The sequence below is a fragment of the Stenella coeruleoalba genome (assembly GCF_951394435.1).
Source record: "Stenella coeruleoalba genome assembly, chromosome: X".
Lineage (NCBI taxonomy): Eukaryota > Metazoa > Chordata > Mammalia > Artiodactyla > Delphinidae > Stenella > Stenella coeruleoalba.
In genome coordinates this window covers 19295276-19312744 of record NC_137152.1, presented here as the reverse complement: position 1 = coordinate 19312744, position 17469 = coordinate 19295276, and the positions used below count along the sequence as shown (strand labels likewise).

Here is a 17469-nt window from a genome sequence, read left to right as displayed (position 1 = left end):
AATTCACAAAGTTTCTAAGAATTGTTTTCGGTTTTGGATCTTCTGAATCCTTGCATATTTGAGAACTTTTTAAATATTACATATGAATGGAAAGTTACATAGGTATAGAGTTTCTGGGACACAGCATTTTCCCTTCTTATTTATTTAGAATTTGCTCCATTTTTACTGTACTGTTTTTGCAGTGCACACTGTGAGTTGCCTTCCTAGTATCCATTGCTACCTCTTTCTTTCCCAACCCTGGTATTGATCAGTCATCTCACTCTTCCTTTCTCTTTCCCCATAGCCAAATGGCTGAGGGGATGTTGAGCCTATCCTGAGCTCCATATTCATCTATGGTAATCTTATTGCTATTGCCATGGATTTGTTCAGAATTCAGCATGTGAATCAATTCTAAAAATTCATAAATAGAATTTACTGGAGACTCCTGGGGAAGATTCCTTGCTCCTAAGACAGAATGCCAATAAGAGATAGTCTTTTATTGATGTATTCCTCTTAATAACATCATGTCTGTATATCCATTGACAGCCAGCCATTTTGCATCTAAACCAATAATCAAGCTAACATTGACAATAGCAAAGATTTGAAATTATGTGGATCTTCAGTGAGATGAGTGAATCAATGCAGAAGCCAACTTATCTATGGACCTTCTATCATTTTATATATATTATTTATTGTTTATAACTTGTTAAGTCGTGATTCCTGTAATTTGCAGGCAAAAATTATTCAAACTAATACAGTCTTACTTGTCTTTTTTTTTTTCCCATGGATGTGGCTGGTGGGGACAGTGCATAAGTGCTTGTATGTGGAGATGTGTGGGCCTGAGTATGAGGAAAACATGTTTAGAGTTGTCTCCTCAGGGGGAGGTTCAACCAGAACTGTCTGCAATCTTGAAGCCACCCAGCAGGGAAGGAGAGGATGTCTCAGCAAGGTCTCTGAGGCCCAGTTTATAAAACTAACCCTCCAAGTCCCTCGTGGGGCAGAAACAGTGACCCCTCCCTCCTCTTTTGCTGCTCCTGACACCTCAAGTGAGATTAGATAAGCATAGTCATTAATTATTTCAGAAATGACCGAGGCAGCACTTGCCTTCCCAACAGCTGAGGCTGCAAATGCCCACTTGGTTTTAATTATTTTTCAGGGAAATAGTTGCATCCATCAATCACAGACCCATTCCACTGTGTGCTGAATGGTGGGTTGGGTTGGGTTGGGTGAGGGGATGGTACCTCGTACTGCCCTCAGGGAGCTCTCGAGGTGGTTGGGAGGGGTAGGGAGAAGGTGGTGTGTGATAGGATTAATTAAGGGAAACCACCTGAGAGCAAACTGGTCCTCTGCTCTGAGGGGCTGACTCAGGGTGGGAGCTGGGCCTTTTAGCATGGGAAGGAGGATGACTGGTGTGGAGGAGAGCCTGGGTTTTCATCCAGGCTCCTCACTTCTTAGCCATGACCTTGAGCAAGGTTATACATCTTGTCTCTATTTCCTCATTCTAGGCTGTCAGTCAGGAATTTGGAAACACTGTACTGCGGAAGCAGTGGGAATAGTGGGAAGAAGAAAACAAGGCCCAGGGAGGTACAATGGCTCCCTGAGGCCACCCACTGGTCACTGGAGGGTGGTACCCTCAATGGTCCCAACCCAGGCTTGTTGCCTTCAAGCCTCTCAGGGCCTCCTGTGGTTTCCTCCTTTTCCAGGTCTATTTCCAGGGGCCACATGTGCTTGACAGCTGTTCTCTTCCCTCGATCCTAGAAACAGGCCTGGCGCATGCCCAGCTAACCTGGGTGTCCCATGAGTCTCTTTCCTCTCCAGCTCTCTAGGCTTGTTAAATACTCTCTGCTTTTCAGCATTCTCAGATCAGGCCCAGGTGGTGGCTCACCTGAAAAGTGAGGAGATAGGACTAGATGAGCTCCAGCACTGGAGAATGGAAGGGATTCTCTTTCTACCCAAGAGCCCCTCTGAATCCTGGGGATTTCTGTTCTGCAGTCTTACTTGTCTTTAATGATACAGACAGAATTCAAGGGTGAGTCTGACATATTTCCCATTGTTTTTCTGAAAGTGTGCTTTTAGAATTTGTCCCTTATCCTTCAATTGTAAACATTTTTACAGAATATATTTTTGTTTTGATCTGTTAATTATTCCCAGAACATGAAACATGCTGATTGTTTTAAAATACAGATTCAAGTCTCTCTTTATTTCAGCATATATGTCCTCTACTGTATTAGAATTTATTTATTTATGGTCGTTACTTCAGGATTTTGGGACTGTTGCATGTTTGCTCTGCACTGTCCTGTTGTTCATATTTGCCGTATTTTCTCACTTTTAGATCTGCCCTTTACATTTTTGATTTTTCTTATGTCTATTTTTCATGTTCTTTATACTAGTGACTTTCAATGAATCCTCATATTAGTTATTATGCCCTTACGCCCACTGTATGAGGTAGGTACTTATATGAGAACCATTTATGGAAAATTAAGAAATTAATAGACCACATAATTTTCCCAAAGGATATGTATTTGATTAGACACACAATAAAAATTCAGAATCAGGTCTGAGTGTTAATCTAAAATCTTAAATACTTGTACTATGAAAAGCAGTTTAGTGTAAGAGAGTAGATTCTAAAATCGTACTGCCTGAATCAAATCATGATCTTAATATAAAATGTATTTTATGATTCATGATGTAATTCATACCAAAATATACTATAATATAATGCTTCCAGCTAGCAAATATGTACCAAATGGTAAGTTGGTAGATAAGGATATTTTCTTGAATCTCTTCTTCCGACAGTGGGAGATTATTGAATTATAGTGACCAGCCTGTCTCACTGTCTTCATTCCTCTCCAACTTCTTTCACTGTTTGCCTCATATTTAGCCTTACTCCTCTCTAGTCTCTACCTCTAAGCTGATAACTACCATCCTTTGGTGAAAACTGCAGGTACTTTGGAGTCAGATGTCCCTGGGTTCAAATCCTGACTCAAACACTTTCTAGCGATGATCTTGGACAAGTCATTTCACCTCATTGAGCCTCAGTTCTCTTACCTGTTGTAGCAGATGCTGTCTGCTACATATGCCCTGACTGCTAGTTCATGTGCATGTCTTACAGCTTCCTATCACAAGTGTCTATAACTCTCTGAAGCCTTTATTGGACTACCAGAGCATGTTTGATCTGTGTGTGGAACAGGTCAGACGTGCTGGGTTGTTGATATTCCTGCAAGCAGCCCAGAAAAAAAGGGGGAATGCAAGTTGGAGGTTATGACCTGGATTCCTTATTCCTTGGGTGTAGTAACCATAAGGCATGTTCACAGTAAGATGGAGTTTCACTTCCCTGTAATGGTGACCTGCTTGTTAACATAATTTTTAGTGGTGTCCTTCCCTTTCCTATTTGACTTCTTCACTCTCCAGTTGGTTATTGAGTGGGATCACCTCCCAAATAAAGTATTTACACTTGAATCCTTATTTCAAGCTCAAATTCTGGAGGAAGGCAAACTAAGACACCTGTAACTAAGAATAATACTACTAATAATTACGACATAATTAATTGAGCATTTAAAAGTACGTGAGAAACTGTAATGAGGCCTGTATATGCATTCTCATGAGCCAATTGAGAAGATACTCTTATCATCCTAATTTAACAGGTGATCTAACTGAATCACAGAAAGGAAGAAACTTGTCAAATCACACAGACTTGTACTAAGATGAACCAGAATTCTCATTCCAGAGCCTTGCACTCTTCAGTCATTGCATTATATTTTCAGCTGTCATAGTGAAAAAAAAGCAGGAGTCTAGGATGGAGGGATTAGCAAAACAAGGCCTTGTAAATCTTTTAATGATTTTTTTGCCATAAAAGGAAAGGAGAACAATTGAAGAATTTTGGGGGGGGGCATGATGGGGCTGAGATTAGGATCATATTTCCATTGTTGGGAGATCACATGAGGGAGGCAAGAGGAGACTAGTTAGAGGCTATTGTCATCATTTTAGGAATTGTTAACTTTACTAGGGAAATGACATTGGAAAGGAGTAGATGAGTTTAAGAGACACAGAGAAGATAGTATTGGTTGTACCTAATGATGCATGACAAGTAGTGGTAAGGAGAGAGAGGCCTCACAACCTTCCAGGTTTCTGACTTAAGTGACCAGGCAGTAAAAGTTACATTTACTGATATATAGAGGACAAGAAAAAAACTACTTTAGGAGGGGATATAGGTTTACCTATGAAGTTCAGGCACACAGTCAGTTATAATGTAGAGTAAAATGCATTAAAACACAGTAAATGTGGAGACACTGCAGATACATTTTGGCATCTAACTCAGTCCTGGGCCATGATCAGTGAAGGAAGAGATATCTAAGCCCAAATAATGAAGAGATGCTATCTACATCCATCCACAGCCCATGTATATCTGAACTACATTTACAGTCAAGTGGCTCACCTTTTGAAAGCTGCTTCTCTCATTGTTTTTAACACGTTACAACCTGCCATAACTTATTTAAAGTTTAAGGGGACTCCCCCACCTCAAAAATCTCTAAATAGCATTAAACATATAGAGCTTAATAAAATTTAGCCATCCATCCATTCCCCGCTGCTTCTTCCTTCTCCACTAACATATAAATACTAGTTCACATTTCACATGAAAGTAAAAATACCAGTCAGATAATGACAAATATAGGATAGAAGTCTCTCAAAAATCTTTAAGCATACTTCAAGTAGAAATCATAGGAAGAAGTATCTGTCAGCCCAACCTTTCTCTCATAAAATACCAGAACATTTATAGTTTATTCCTGGAAATATGATTCTACATTAGTAGAGATAGGAAGTTTTCTTGTCAGTGAGGTGTATGCTCAGATATTACTCTCAGGACCTGGGTTTTCCTATATCCCTTTGACATACCCTCATTAGTTTAAGTCCTTTTTTTAAACACTTGCTTACATTTTAGCACTACAAAATGCTCCAGACTCATCTTGCCTCAGTCCTAGAACCAGCCATTTCCTCAAGGAGCCCCAATTCCTTTTCTTGGAGGAAGGTATTAGAAGTAGAAAGATCCCAGCACTAGGTGTACTTACTGCTACTGGGGTGTCATTGTTCAGGCCCTCAGCTAACAAAGCAAGGGAATATACATGTGTATATTAACCCATATATACACACATATCTAAACTAACCATGAGCTCACACTGATGTCTCTAACTCTAATTACTACATGAACCATTCTAGCTTCTTCCCTTGCTTATCTGTAATTTCCCACTGCACTCTGCTTGATATATCAGTTATTAAAAACCTAGCTCTCACTGTCTGCGATTCACTTACTTAATTGTTCACTCTCAGTATATGTGTATAGCTGTAGCAGAATCGTTAACCTTAACCCCCGTGGGAAACATTGTTATCAACTAGAGTACTGCATTTATATACAGTTTCTTTTGCCTTTAGTCTTTACATATTGGACTCATTTCCAGAGTTACTTAAGTCACCACCTTTTGCCCTATCCTCTTCATTGTATTTATTTCATACATTTGTAATACTGTTAGATTGTTTTGTCAGTTCTGGATTCCAAATGCAGCAAGCATTGCATATCTGGAATAAATTCCACTTGCTTGTAGTTTGTAATTCTTTTTGTACGTTTTGGGTTAGATTTTCTACTATTTTGTTGAAGATATTGCATCTATATTCATGAGAAATATTGGTCTGTAGTTTCCTTTATTTCTTAATATCTTTATCTAGTTTTGGTAATGGGGTAATGTGGGCCTCATGGAATGATTTAGGAAGCATTCCTTCTGCTTCTATTTTGTGGAAGAGATTATGGGGAATTGATATAATTTCTTAAAAGTTTGGTAGAATTCATCAGTAGAATCATCTGGGTCTGGTGTTTTCTTTTTTGGAAGGTTATTAACTACTGATTCAGTTTTCATAGGTATAGGCCTTGTCAGATTATTTACTTCTCCTTGTGTAAGTTTTGGTAGTTTGTGTCTTTCAAGGAATTGGTCCATTTCGGCTATTTTATCACATTTGTAGGTATAGAGTTGTTTGTAGTATTCTTTATTATTCTTTTAATCACCATGGGAGTAATGATGACCTTTCATTTCTGAAATTGTTAAATTGTCACTGTACACTAATTTAAAACGGTACATACACCCCCAACAGTTTATAGCAGCATTATTTACAATGGCCAAGACAGGGAAGCTACCTAAGTGCCCCTTAACAGATAAACACTTGAAGAAGATGTGGTAAATACATATAAAATGGGATATTACTCAGCCATAGAAAAAAATGAAATTTTGCCATTTGCAACAACACGGATGAATCTGAAGGGTATTATGCTTAATGAGATAAGTCAGACAGAGAAAGACAAATACTGTATGTTATCACTTTTATGTGGAATTTTAAAAATGAATGAATATAGCAAAAAAGAAACACAGATATAGAGAACAAACTAGTGGTTACCAGTGCAGAGAGGGAAGGCGGGGGACAAGATAGGGTTAGGGGATTAAGAGGTACAAAGTACTACGTATGAAATAAATAAGCTACAAGTATATATTGTACAGCACAGGGAATATAGCCAATATTTTATAACTTTAAATGGAGAATATAAAAATATTAAATCACTATGTTGAATACCTGAAACTAAGATAATATTGTAAATCAACTATACTTCAATTAAAATAAACAAACAAACATAAACATAAGAAGTTATATAATATGTCAAAAAATGATATGTGCTATGGATAAAATTGGAGGGTGGTACTTCTCAAACTCGAAAGTACATATTAGTTAACTGGGGATCTTTTAAGAATGGTTTCTAATTTTAGTAGTTCTATGTGGTGGACTCAGGTTGTGCATTTCTAAGAAGCCCCAAGTTATACCACCTGGCATTAGTCTCCATCAAAGGGGAACCTGGAATATTGAGAACAGACTAAGATAAAAAGATAGTACATTAAAATAATGCTCTAAGGGAAATTGAAATAATAAAAATAAGGAAAGCTGGTGAGAAAACCACAAAGGGAAGAGTAAAATTAAAACTCACATTAGAAGGTGCAAATTAGTATTGGCAATGCAAAATATTGATGTAGAGGATAAGGTATATAAATGTTCTCCCAAAAAAAAAGAAAAATGAAAGATGGGGAGAAAAAAAAGAAATGATTGATGTGAAAATTGGAGTATAAAGCACTAATCTATAAATAATTGGAATATCTAAAGAAGTGCAGAGAGATGGAACAAAGGCAATAACCTTGTTTGAAATCCTAGATTTTTTCCATTGTTCTACGGTCAAGGGGACGATGCTTATTTTCATCACCACTGCAAATGCAGTCAGTTGAAAACAAAAAAAAGTGGGGGGGGGAGTCTATGTTGGACAGAGAACCATGCATGGTTGCACCAGTTACCAATCCCAGTGGTGTAGACCATCACGCATCAGTTACCAATTCTAGGGGAAGCCTCTAAACACTTCTGCCCATTGCATCTTGGTATCAGAGTTGAGAAGGGAATCAACACAGTCAAGCACCGAATGGAACAACACTTTTACTTACTTAGAGACGAGACAGCAAGATCAACTTCAGTGATGGGCGTCAGTCCTCCATGGCCAGTGAGTCCCTCCCGGTGACCAGATGCAGGGCACTTCACCTATGTGTACCCCTCTGGTGCTGCAGGGGAAGGAGCTCTGTCCACTCTCCTCGGAGGACAGATGTAACAGTGGGGTTGGCCAGGTGCCATGTGACGCACACACTTTCAGCAGAAACAAAAGACTACTCATCGAGTCTGAAACAAGAAAAGATATTCCCACGCAAGCTGATAGAGTCCACACAGCCTGTGCCCAGTTTATCTCTTGGTAAGGAAGTGTTCCAGGCCCAAGGCCCATTCCCATGCAGCTGAGTGGAGGTAGAAAGACTGCGTGCAGGAGACTGCCTTTCCCAACAGTCTAAATATTGGAAAAGAGAAGACAAGAGACATTGTATGTTTTCATTATGTACTTAGAATATTTATGAGAAACAAATGTAAAATGCTTGAAAAATCAGAAAATGAAATATGACTGCCGGCTGTTAATATAAGTCAGTAACTTTGATGCATACAAAAAAGATCATTCAAAAATATAACTGAAAAGATTAATTTTAAATAGTAATCCATTGGTTGTGATGCTTACCATCCATTGGTGGTGATGGTTCAATATACTTAATACCACTGAACTGCACACTTAAAAAATGGATAAGATAGTAAGTTTTATTTTTTATGTATTTTATCACAATAAAAATAATTTTTAAAAAGCAAACTATAATATCATACATCAAGAAATAAATTTATCAAGAATAGTACAAGCCCTATATGAAAAACCTAAAATTCAACTGAAAGATGTACAAAAAATTAGGTAAACTGAAAAAAGTACTGAGTTCTTGTATGTAAGAACCTAAATAGCAAATATGTGTATTCTTCTTACTTAAAATATAAATATATTAAAATTAAGGTAACCACATGATTTATTATTTTAACTTAATATAAAGATTTTCTGAAAAAGGTTTTGTTCAAGAATATGCTGCAGAAATACGAAGAATAAGATCAATAAGGCAAAAAATGATTTTAAAGTTTAGAGGAAGATAGAACAATGGAACAGGAAATTAAGTCCAGAATGACATATACCTACGACTTTCTTTTCTTTCCAATCTTCAAGTTTCTCTTTAAATAGGGAGGTTTATCCCATCATGTACATTTATTTTAACAATTTACATTCTTGGTTTTGTTCCTTTTATCTCACTTTATGTTTACAAATAATTTTCTTTTTTGTTGTTTTTTTTTTAATTTTTTAATTTTATTTTATTTATATTTTATACAACAGGTTCTTATTAGTCATCAATTTTATACACATCAGTATATACATGTCAGTCTCAATCTCCCAATTCGTCACACCACCACCACCACCACCACCCCGCCGTCGCTTTCCCCGCTTGGTGTCCATACGTTTGTTCTCTACATCTGTGTCTCAATTTCTGCCCTGCAAACTGGTTCATCCGTACCATTTTTCTAGGTTCCACATATATGCGTTAATATACGATATTTGTTTTTCTCTTTCTGACTTACTTCACTCTGTATGACAGTCTATAGATCCATCCACGTCTCAACAAATGACCCAGTTTCATTCCTTTTTATGGCTGAGTAATATTCTATTGTATATATGTACCACAGCTTCTTTATCCATTCGTCTGTCGATGGGCATTTAGGTTGCTTCCATGACCTGGCTATTGTACATAGTACTACAGTGAACATTGAGGTGCATGTGTCTTTTTGAATTATGGTTTTCTCTGGGTATATGCCCAGTAGTGGGATTGCTGGGTCATATGGTAATTCTATTCTTAGTTTTTTAAGGAACCTCCATACTGTTCTCAATAGTGGCCGTATCCATTTACATTCCCACCAACAGTGCAAAAGCATTCCCTTTTCTCCCCACCCTCTCCAGCATTTGTTGTTTGTAGATTTTCTGATGATGCCCAGTCTAACTGGTGTGAGGTGATACCTCATTATAGTATTGATTTGCATTTCTCTAATAATGGCAGCTTTTCATGTGCTTCTTGGCCATCTGTATGTCTTCTTTGGAGAAATGTCTATTTAGGTCTTCTGCCCATTTTTGGATTGGGTTGTTTGGTTTTTTTAATATGGAGCTGCATGAGCTGTTTATATATTTTGGAGATTAATCCTTTGTCCGTTGATTCATTTGCAAATATTTTCTCCCATTCTGAGGGTTGTCTTTTCATCTTGTTTATGGTTTCCTTTGCTGTGCAAAAGCTTTTAAGTTTCATTAGGTCCCATTTGTTTATTTTTGTTTTTATTTCCATTACTCTAGGAGGTGGATCAAAAAGATCTTGCTGTGATTTATGTCAAAGAGCGTTCTTCCTATGTTTTCCTCTAAGGTTTTATAGTGTCCGGTCTTACATTTAGGTCTCTAATCCATTTTTAGTTTATTTTTGTGTATGGTGTTAGGGAGTGTTCTAATTTCATTCCTTTACATGTAGCTGTCCAGTTTTCTCAGCACCATTTATTGAAGAGACTGCCTTTTCTCCATTGTATATCCTTGCCTCCTTTGTCATAGATTAGTTGACCATAGGTGCGTGGCTTTATCTCTGGGCTTTCTGTATTGTTCCATTGATCTATGTTTCTGTTTTTGTGCCAGTACTATATTGTCTTGATTACTGTAGCCTTGTAGTATAGTCTGAAGTAAGGGAGCCTGATTCCTCCAGCTCCGTTTTTTTCCCTCAAGACTGCTTTGGCTATTCGGGGTCTTTTGTGTCTCCATACAAATTTTAAGATTTCTTGTTCTAGTTCCGTAAAAAATGCCATTGGTAATTTGATAGGGATTGCATTGAATGTGTAGATTGCTTTGGGTAGTATAGTCATTTTCACAACATTGATTCTTCCAATCCCAGAACATGGTATATCTCTCCATCTACTTGTATCATCTTTAATTTCGTTCATCAGTGTCTTATAGTTTTCTGCATACAGGTCTTTTGTCTCCCTAGGTAGGTTTATTCCTAGGTATTTTATTCTTTTTGTTGCAATGGTAAATGGAAGTGTTTCCTTAATTTCTCTCTCAGATTTTTTATCATTAGTGTATAGGAATGCAAGGGATTTCTGTGCATTAATTTTGTATCCTGCAACGTTGCCAAATTCATTGATTAGCTCTAGTAGTTTTCTGGTGGCATCTTTAGGATTCTCCATGTATAGTATTCTTGTCATCTGCAGACAGTGACAGTGTTACTTCTTTTTCTTTATTCTTTTCCTAACTTATGCTGGATTGGGTACATTACTATTAATTTTATATCCTTCCTTTGGTAATTGGATGTTATATATTGGCTCTTTCATTCTACTAGTATTAATTTTCTGCCTGTTGTGCTCAGAGTCAAATACTTACTTATCTTAAACCAAAAGAAAATGCTGACCATGTTTCTTGACTTCCCTCCCTACTCCTGTAAGAAGAAACATGTTGAACAGTTTTACTTTCTTTACTGCTCCATACTCACACAACCTGCCCAGAATGCCGTTACTTGACTCCTTTCTTGTTACACTCACTCCAAGGTTTTAGTGAGATAGTCACGTATCAAAAGTACGAAACTATGATTAGTCTGTTCTTGCAGCATTTATCTCTTCCAAGAATTGTTACTTCTTAGTCTCATTACGTAGTATTCGTATTTCAGATCTTCATTCCCAGTATTACAATACAGTTATATATAAATATGGCTAGATCATGCAGTTATACTCTTTATTGTTTCCTCGCCTCTATCTCACTCCCTGTTGTGAGGGTTCTGTTCTGATTTACTTGTTGTTTGGTTAGAATAAGCTCTCTAGTAGTTTCCTGAGATAAGGTAGATGGGTAATATGTTCTGTGATTTTTTGTGTAACTACAGATGTCCATTGCTTACCCTGAGAAGTGAATTACATCAGGCTAAGTGTAAATTTTTTGAGTTGCAATAATTTTTTTCCTCAACATTCTACACATACTTTATTTCCCTATCTGAAGTTTCCAGATTGCATGTGAGAAGTCTGACTGATAATCTGATCCTTTTTCCTTTTGAGTACCTGTCTTTTTTTCTAGGAATTTGTAAATTTTAATTTTCTCACATTGATCTTAGGAATTTTACCTAAATGCATGTCATTTTCCACCAATTCTCCGTACAAGTTAGTGAGCCCTTTGAATCTGCAGACATCTTTTTTCATATCAAGAACATTTTCCTTGACATTGTTCCTCTATTCCTTTTAATTTTTCTGGAAATCATATGTTTTCATATTTTGTACTGTTTGACCCTCTAATCTTTCAGGTTAATAGTAGCTTCTCAAGAATGGCTATTTTCTTCTTCAGCTTATCTACTGAATTTTAAAATTAAAATGCAAATTATTATTCTTTTTTAGTTCCAGGAACATTTGTCTTTGGAATGCTACATTTGAATTTCCTTAACATGATTATCAGTTTTATGTTTAAGATGTCATCTCTCCAGTCAGTAGCCTTACTTCAATAGAAGTCACCTTATAGGTGCCGTGCTTGTTCTTTTAATTTGGTTGCTGGGTTCACTTAAGCCTATTGCTGTTTACTTTGGCCACATAGTGCTCTGTTCATCCTATGTTGTCACATCAAGCTGTTAAGCAGGTCTGGTTGCCAGACTGCATGCAAATTGCAGAACTAATTCTGATGGTAATAACAGTATAGTTTCAAATCACACATTATATCAATTGATAGCAAAAAGTGAATAGGACCATAAAGAGAAGTGAAAGAGTCTTGCATTTTTTGTTATATGAAGGCCTAATCCCAAAGAAACCATGCAACTTTGACTTGGATAATTAGAGAAATATATTCAAGTATATTATTAAGCAATCATAAATGTAACAACTAGTATGAACAAATACAGAACTTTCAGGTCACTGTGGAAAATAAGAATAAACAAATCCAAGTTCTGGCAGACATAAAACACAAAATTGAAATTGAAAATAAGAATAAACAAATCCAAGTTCTGGCAGACATAAAACACAAAATATGATGTTTGAAAAAAGCAGTGTATCATTATTATTTGCAGATGATAGTTTTGCACCTAGAAATACAAGCTAATCAAGAAAAAATGCCAACAATGGGTTTAAATAAATCAGTAGATTTCCAGTTTAATTTCGATAATCTGTAAATTGTAAAAAGGAAAGAAGATTCCTTTCAAAGTAGCAAACACAAAACCAAACAAAATGAGAACAATGACAGCAGCATCAACAACTACAAAAATAACACATTCTATGCCAAAGAATTATTTTAACAGCAAAAAAGAGTCGAGATCTAAAAGAAGAAATCTTTGAATAACAGGAGTAAAATTTTGCTGATAGACCAAAAAAACAAAAAAAAAAAAAAAGAAAAGATGTTGCTCAGTAGAAAGATAGATTACTGCAGTGGATTCTTTATAAAATAATTTACTGTTTTAATTTAATCCTCATCAAAATTCATTTCGGGAGGTTCATGCATGAATGCAGATACAAAAATCCCAAAGTATTAGGAAACCATATTGTATAAAGATTAAATTAATTATAATACAGTGTAACCAAAATGGGTATATTGCAAAATTGCAATGGTAGCTTAACATTAGAATATATGTAAAGACCATTCTTCACAGTAGGAGGTGAAAGGAGAAAAGCAATATTTTTACTTTATAATGTTGAAAAATGTAATAAAACGCAGCACCCTTTGATGATAGGTACTCAGTAAACTAGGAATATAAGTGAACCTTCTGAACCTGACAAACAGAATCAATCAAAAAATTTGGGCAAACATCTCTTGTAATGAAAACAATTAGAAGCATTTTTTTTTAACATTCAAGAAAGCCATTTAGGACTGTTAGCCAGTTAGAATTTCTACAAATATTATGAACAATAAAAATTTAGCAAGTTGGCTTGCCGTAAGATCAACATAATCCAGAAACAGATAAAAGCATAATTTAATAGAACGCACTCTTTATAATTACAATAATGATGAGATTCATAGGAAAAATCTAATAAAATATGTATTAAGATGTAAATGTGAAAAAGCAAAGCTCAGGAATATTTAGAAGAAAATACAGAGTTATGTATTTCTGACCTTGGGATAGGAAATAATTTATTAAAATAAACAAATAAATTAGCTCAATTCAACTAAATCAAAATTAAGAATTTCTGTCAATGAAATGATGAAAGTGAAAAGAAAATACAAGCAACAAACAGAAAGAAGAAAATCCATAACACATATCTTACTAATCATTAGTCTTTAGAATGTGTAAAGGATTCCTACTAATCCACGAGAAAACAATCAACAAACATCCCACATCTCCTCAATAAAAATAAAACATAGGAACAGGCATTTTACATTTATGGCCAGTACATACTATGTAATCAGCAAAATGAAAATTAAGACCATATCTTAACCTGGGTTCCCCAGAAAGCTGCTATTTTGCAAGAGAACACAATCCCAAGGGGCAGGAGTGAGGGATAAGCATAATGAAACAGGGAGGGAGAGCCAAGATGAGGGTGTATTAATGACCTGGTTGCAGCTAAGTGTGACTGATTATCCTATGGGATTGTCTTCTGAGAAGGTGTTTAACTATATCTCACGTCTGTATAACTTGGAAGAGAGGGATGGTGGGTAGAAAAATGTACCTTCTGTTTCCTGTATTCCCTAGTCAGAGTTCATCCCATGCAGCACATGCATGGCTGTAGAGCAGAGTTCCATAGCATCCCACATCTTGGCATCAACTTGGAATCCCCAGGCTTAGCAAAGGCATGAGGCAAATTTCTATTATTCTGTGCCTGCTTGAAAATCCTAGAAGGCTGCACTAGTTATGCTGCAACTGGAACAGGAGGTGGTGAAGTTGAGAGAATCTAAAATGGTTCATAAGAAGTATCTGATAAAGATGCTAGATACCTTTTTATACCTGCTGTATTTGCAGAAATTAAGAAGTCTGGCTACATCAATTGTTAGAAAGGATATAAAACAATGGTGTTCTATAGCACTGGTAGGTATCATATTATGTATGTTTGTTCGCATAAATACTAATCAAAAAAATAATAATAATTTTCCCTGGTATGAAAGGAAAAGAAACCTGCCACCTTTCAGAGCACTTTTTTTTTTTAAAGAAAACTTGTAATTATAAATTCTTTCTCTGCTTCTTTGAGATGTACATAAATCTTTTTAAAACATACATAAGCCTCTTTACCTCTTTACTATCCAGGAATATTTTTCTCTAAGACTTGGGAGCCTCTTTATTTAGTAACGTATTGTTTAGCCTCCATGTGTTTGTGTTTTTTATGTTTTTTTCCCTGTAATTCATTTCCAGTCTCATAGCGTTGTGGTCAGAAAAGATGCTTGATATGATTTCAATTTTCTTAAATTTACTGAGGCTTGATTTGTGACCCAAGATGTGATCTGTCCTAGAGAATGTTCCGTGCACACTTGAGAAGAAAGTGTAATCTGCTGTTTTTGGATGGAATGTCCTATAAATATCAATTAAATCTATCTGGTCTATTGTGTCATTTAAAGCTTGTGTTTCCTTCTTTATTTTCATTTTGGATGATCTGTCCATTGGTGTAAGTGAGGTGTTAAAGTTCCCCATTATTAATGTGTTACTGTCAATTTCCTCTTTTATAGCTGTTAGCAGTTGCCTTATGTATTGAGGTGCTCCTATGTTGGGTGCATATATATTTATAATTGTTATAGCTTCTTTTTGGATTGATCCCTTGATCATTGTGTAGTGTCCTTCCTTGTCTCTTGTAACATTCTTTATTTTAAAGTCTATTTTATCTGATATGAGTATTGCTACTCCAACTTTCTGTATGTGTCCTTAGGTCTGAAGTGGGTCTCTTGTAGACAGCATATATATGGGTCTTGTTTTCGTACCCATTCAGCAAGCCTGTGTCTTTTGGTTGGAGCATTTAATCCATTCACATTTTAGGTAATTATCGATATGTATGTTCCTATGAGCATTTTCTTAATTGTTTTGGGTTTGTTTTTGTAGGTCCTTTGCTTCTCTTGTGTTTCCCACTTAGAGAAGTTCTTTTAGCATTTGTTGTAGAGCTGGTTTGGTGGTGCTGAATTCTCTTAGCTTTTGCTTGTCTGTAAAGCTTTTGATTTCTCCATCGAATCTGAATGAGATCCTTGCCGGGTAGAGTAATCTTGGTTGTAGTTTCTTCCCTTTCATCACTTTAAGTATATCATACCACTCCCTTCTAGCTTGTAGAGTTTGTGCTGAGAAATCAGCTGTTAACCTTATGGGAGTTCCTTTATATGTTATTTGTCATTTTTCCTTTGCTGCTTTGAATAATTTTTCTTTGTCTTTAATTTTTGCCAGTTTCATTACTATGTGTCTTGGTGTGTTTCTCCTTGGGTTTATCCTGTATGCTACTCTCTGCGCTTCCTGGATTTGGGTGGCTATTTCCTTTCCCCTGTTAGGGAAGTTTTCGAGTATAATCTCTTCACATATTTTCTTCTCTTCACATATTTTCTTCTTCACATATTTCTCCTTCTGGGACCCCTGTAATGCGAATGGTGTTGCGTTTAATGTTGTCCCAGAGGTCTCTTAGGCTGTCTTCACTTCTTTTCATTCTTTTTTCTTTATTCTGTTCCGCAGCAGTGAATTCCACCATTCTGTCTTCCAGGTCACTTATCCATTCTTCTGCCTCAGTTATTCTGCTATTGATTCCTTCTAGTGTACTTTTCATTTCATTTATTGTATTTTTAATCTCTGTTGGTTTTTTCTTTAATTCTTCTAGATCTTTGTTAAACATTTCTTGCATCTTCTCAATCTTTGCCTCCATTCTTTTCCGAGGTCCTGGATCATCTTCACTATCGTTATTCTGAATTCTTTTTCTTGAAGGTTGCCTATCTCCACTTCATTTAGTTGTTTTTCTGGTACATAGTCCTCTGCCTTTTCATCTTGTCTGTCTTTCTGTGAATGTGGTTTTTGTTCCACAGGCTGCAAGATTGTAGTTCTTCTTGCTTCTGCTGTCTGCCCTCTGGTGGATGAGGCTATCTAAGAGGCTTGTGCAAGTTTCCTGGTGGGAGGGACTGGTGGTGGGTAGACCTCGCTGTTGCTCTCGTGGGCACAGCTCAGTAAAACTTTAATCTGCTTGACTGCTGATGGTGGAGCTGGGTTCCCTCCCTGTTGGTTGGTTGGCCTGAGGCGACCCAACACTGGAGCGTACCCGGGCTCTTTGTTGGGGTTAATGGCGAACTCTGGGAGGGCTCACCCCAAGGACTACTTCCCAGAACCTCTACTGCCAGTGTCCTTTTCCTCACAGTGAGACAGAGCCAACCCCCCGCCTCTGCAGGAGACCCTCCAACACTAGCAGGTAGGTCTGGTTCAGTCACCTATGGGGTCACTGCTCCTTCCCCTGGGTCCCGATGCACACACTACTTTGTGTATGTCCTCCAAGAGTGGAGTCTCTGTTTCCCCCAGTCCTGTTGAAGTCCTGCAATCAAATCCCGCTAGCCTTCAAAGTCTGATTCTCTAGGAATTCCTCCTCCTGTTTCCGACCCCCAGGTTGGGAAGCCTGATGTGGGGTTCAGAACCTTCACTCCAGTGGGTAGACTTCTGTGGTATAAGTGTTCTCCAGTTTGTGAGTCACCCACCCAGCAGTTATGGGACTTGATTTTATTGTGATTGCACACCTCCTACCATCTCTTTGTGGCTTCTCCTTTGTCTTTGGATGTGGGGTATCTTTTTTGGTGAGTTCCAGTGTCTTCCTGTCGGTGATTGTTCAGCAGTTAGTTGTCATGAATGAATATTCATTGAAATGCCAAGGCCACCCTTCCTTCAAAAAGAGATATTTTTGTCACACTTTCTGGGGGAAGTAGATAAAATCAGAACTTAGAGCACTTTGTGGGTTAGGGCATGGAGGAGTTAGTTGTAACAGGACAGGGGATTAGGCAGCTTAAAAATAACTAATTTGGTGATGAAATTATTAAGTAAATCTCATTGGTAAATTGGAAATTTCTCAGTCATTTTTTGTCCCTCTCTTCTA

The 17469-nt window shown here is 36.9% G+C and overlaps 1 protein-coding gene across 1 annotated transcript in view; it reads right to left on the bottom strand.

Moving 5' to 3' along the window:
* The window catches only part of LOC307180217 (melanoma-associated antigen E1-like), a 133771-nt gene extending 126129 nt beyond the window's left edge, over nucleotides 1–7642 (bottom strand). Inside the window, exon 1 of the mRNA XM_079910327.1 lies at nucleotides 7500–7642. The gene's annotated coding sequence lies outside the window, so the exon portion shown is untranslated. The remainder of the gene's footprint in view (nucleotides 1–7499) is intronic.
* Between the last annotated feature and the right edge of the window lie 9827 nt (nucleotides 7643–17469).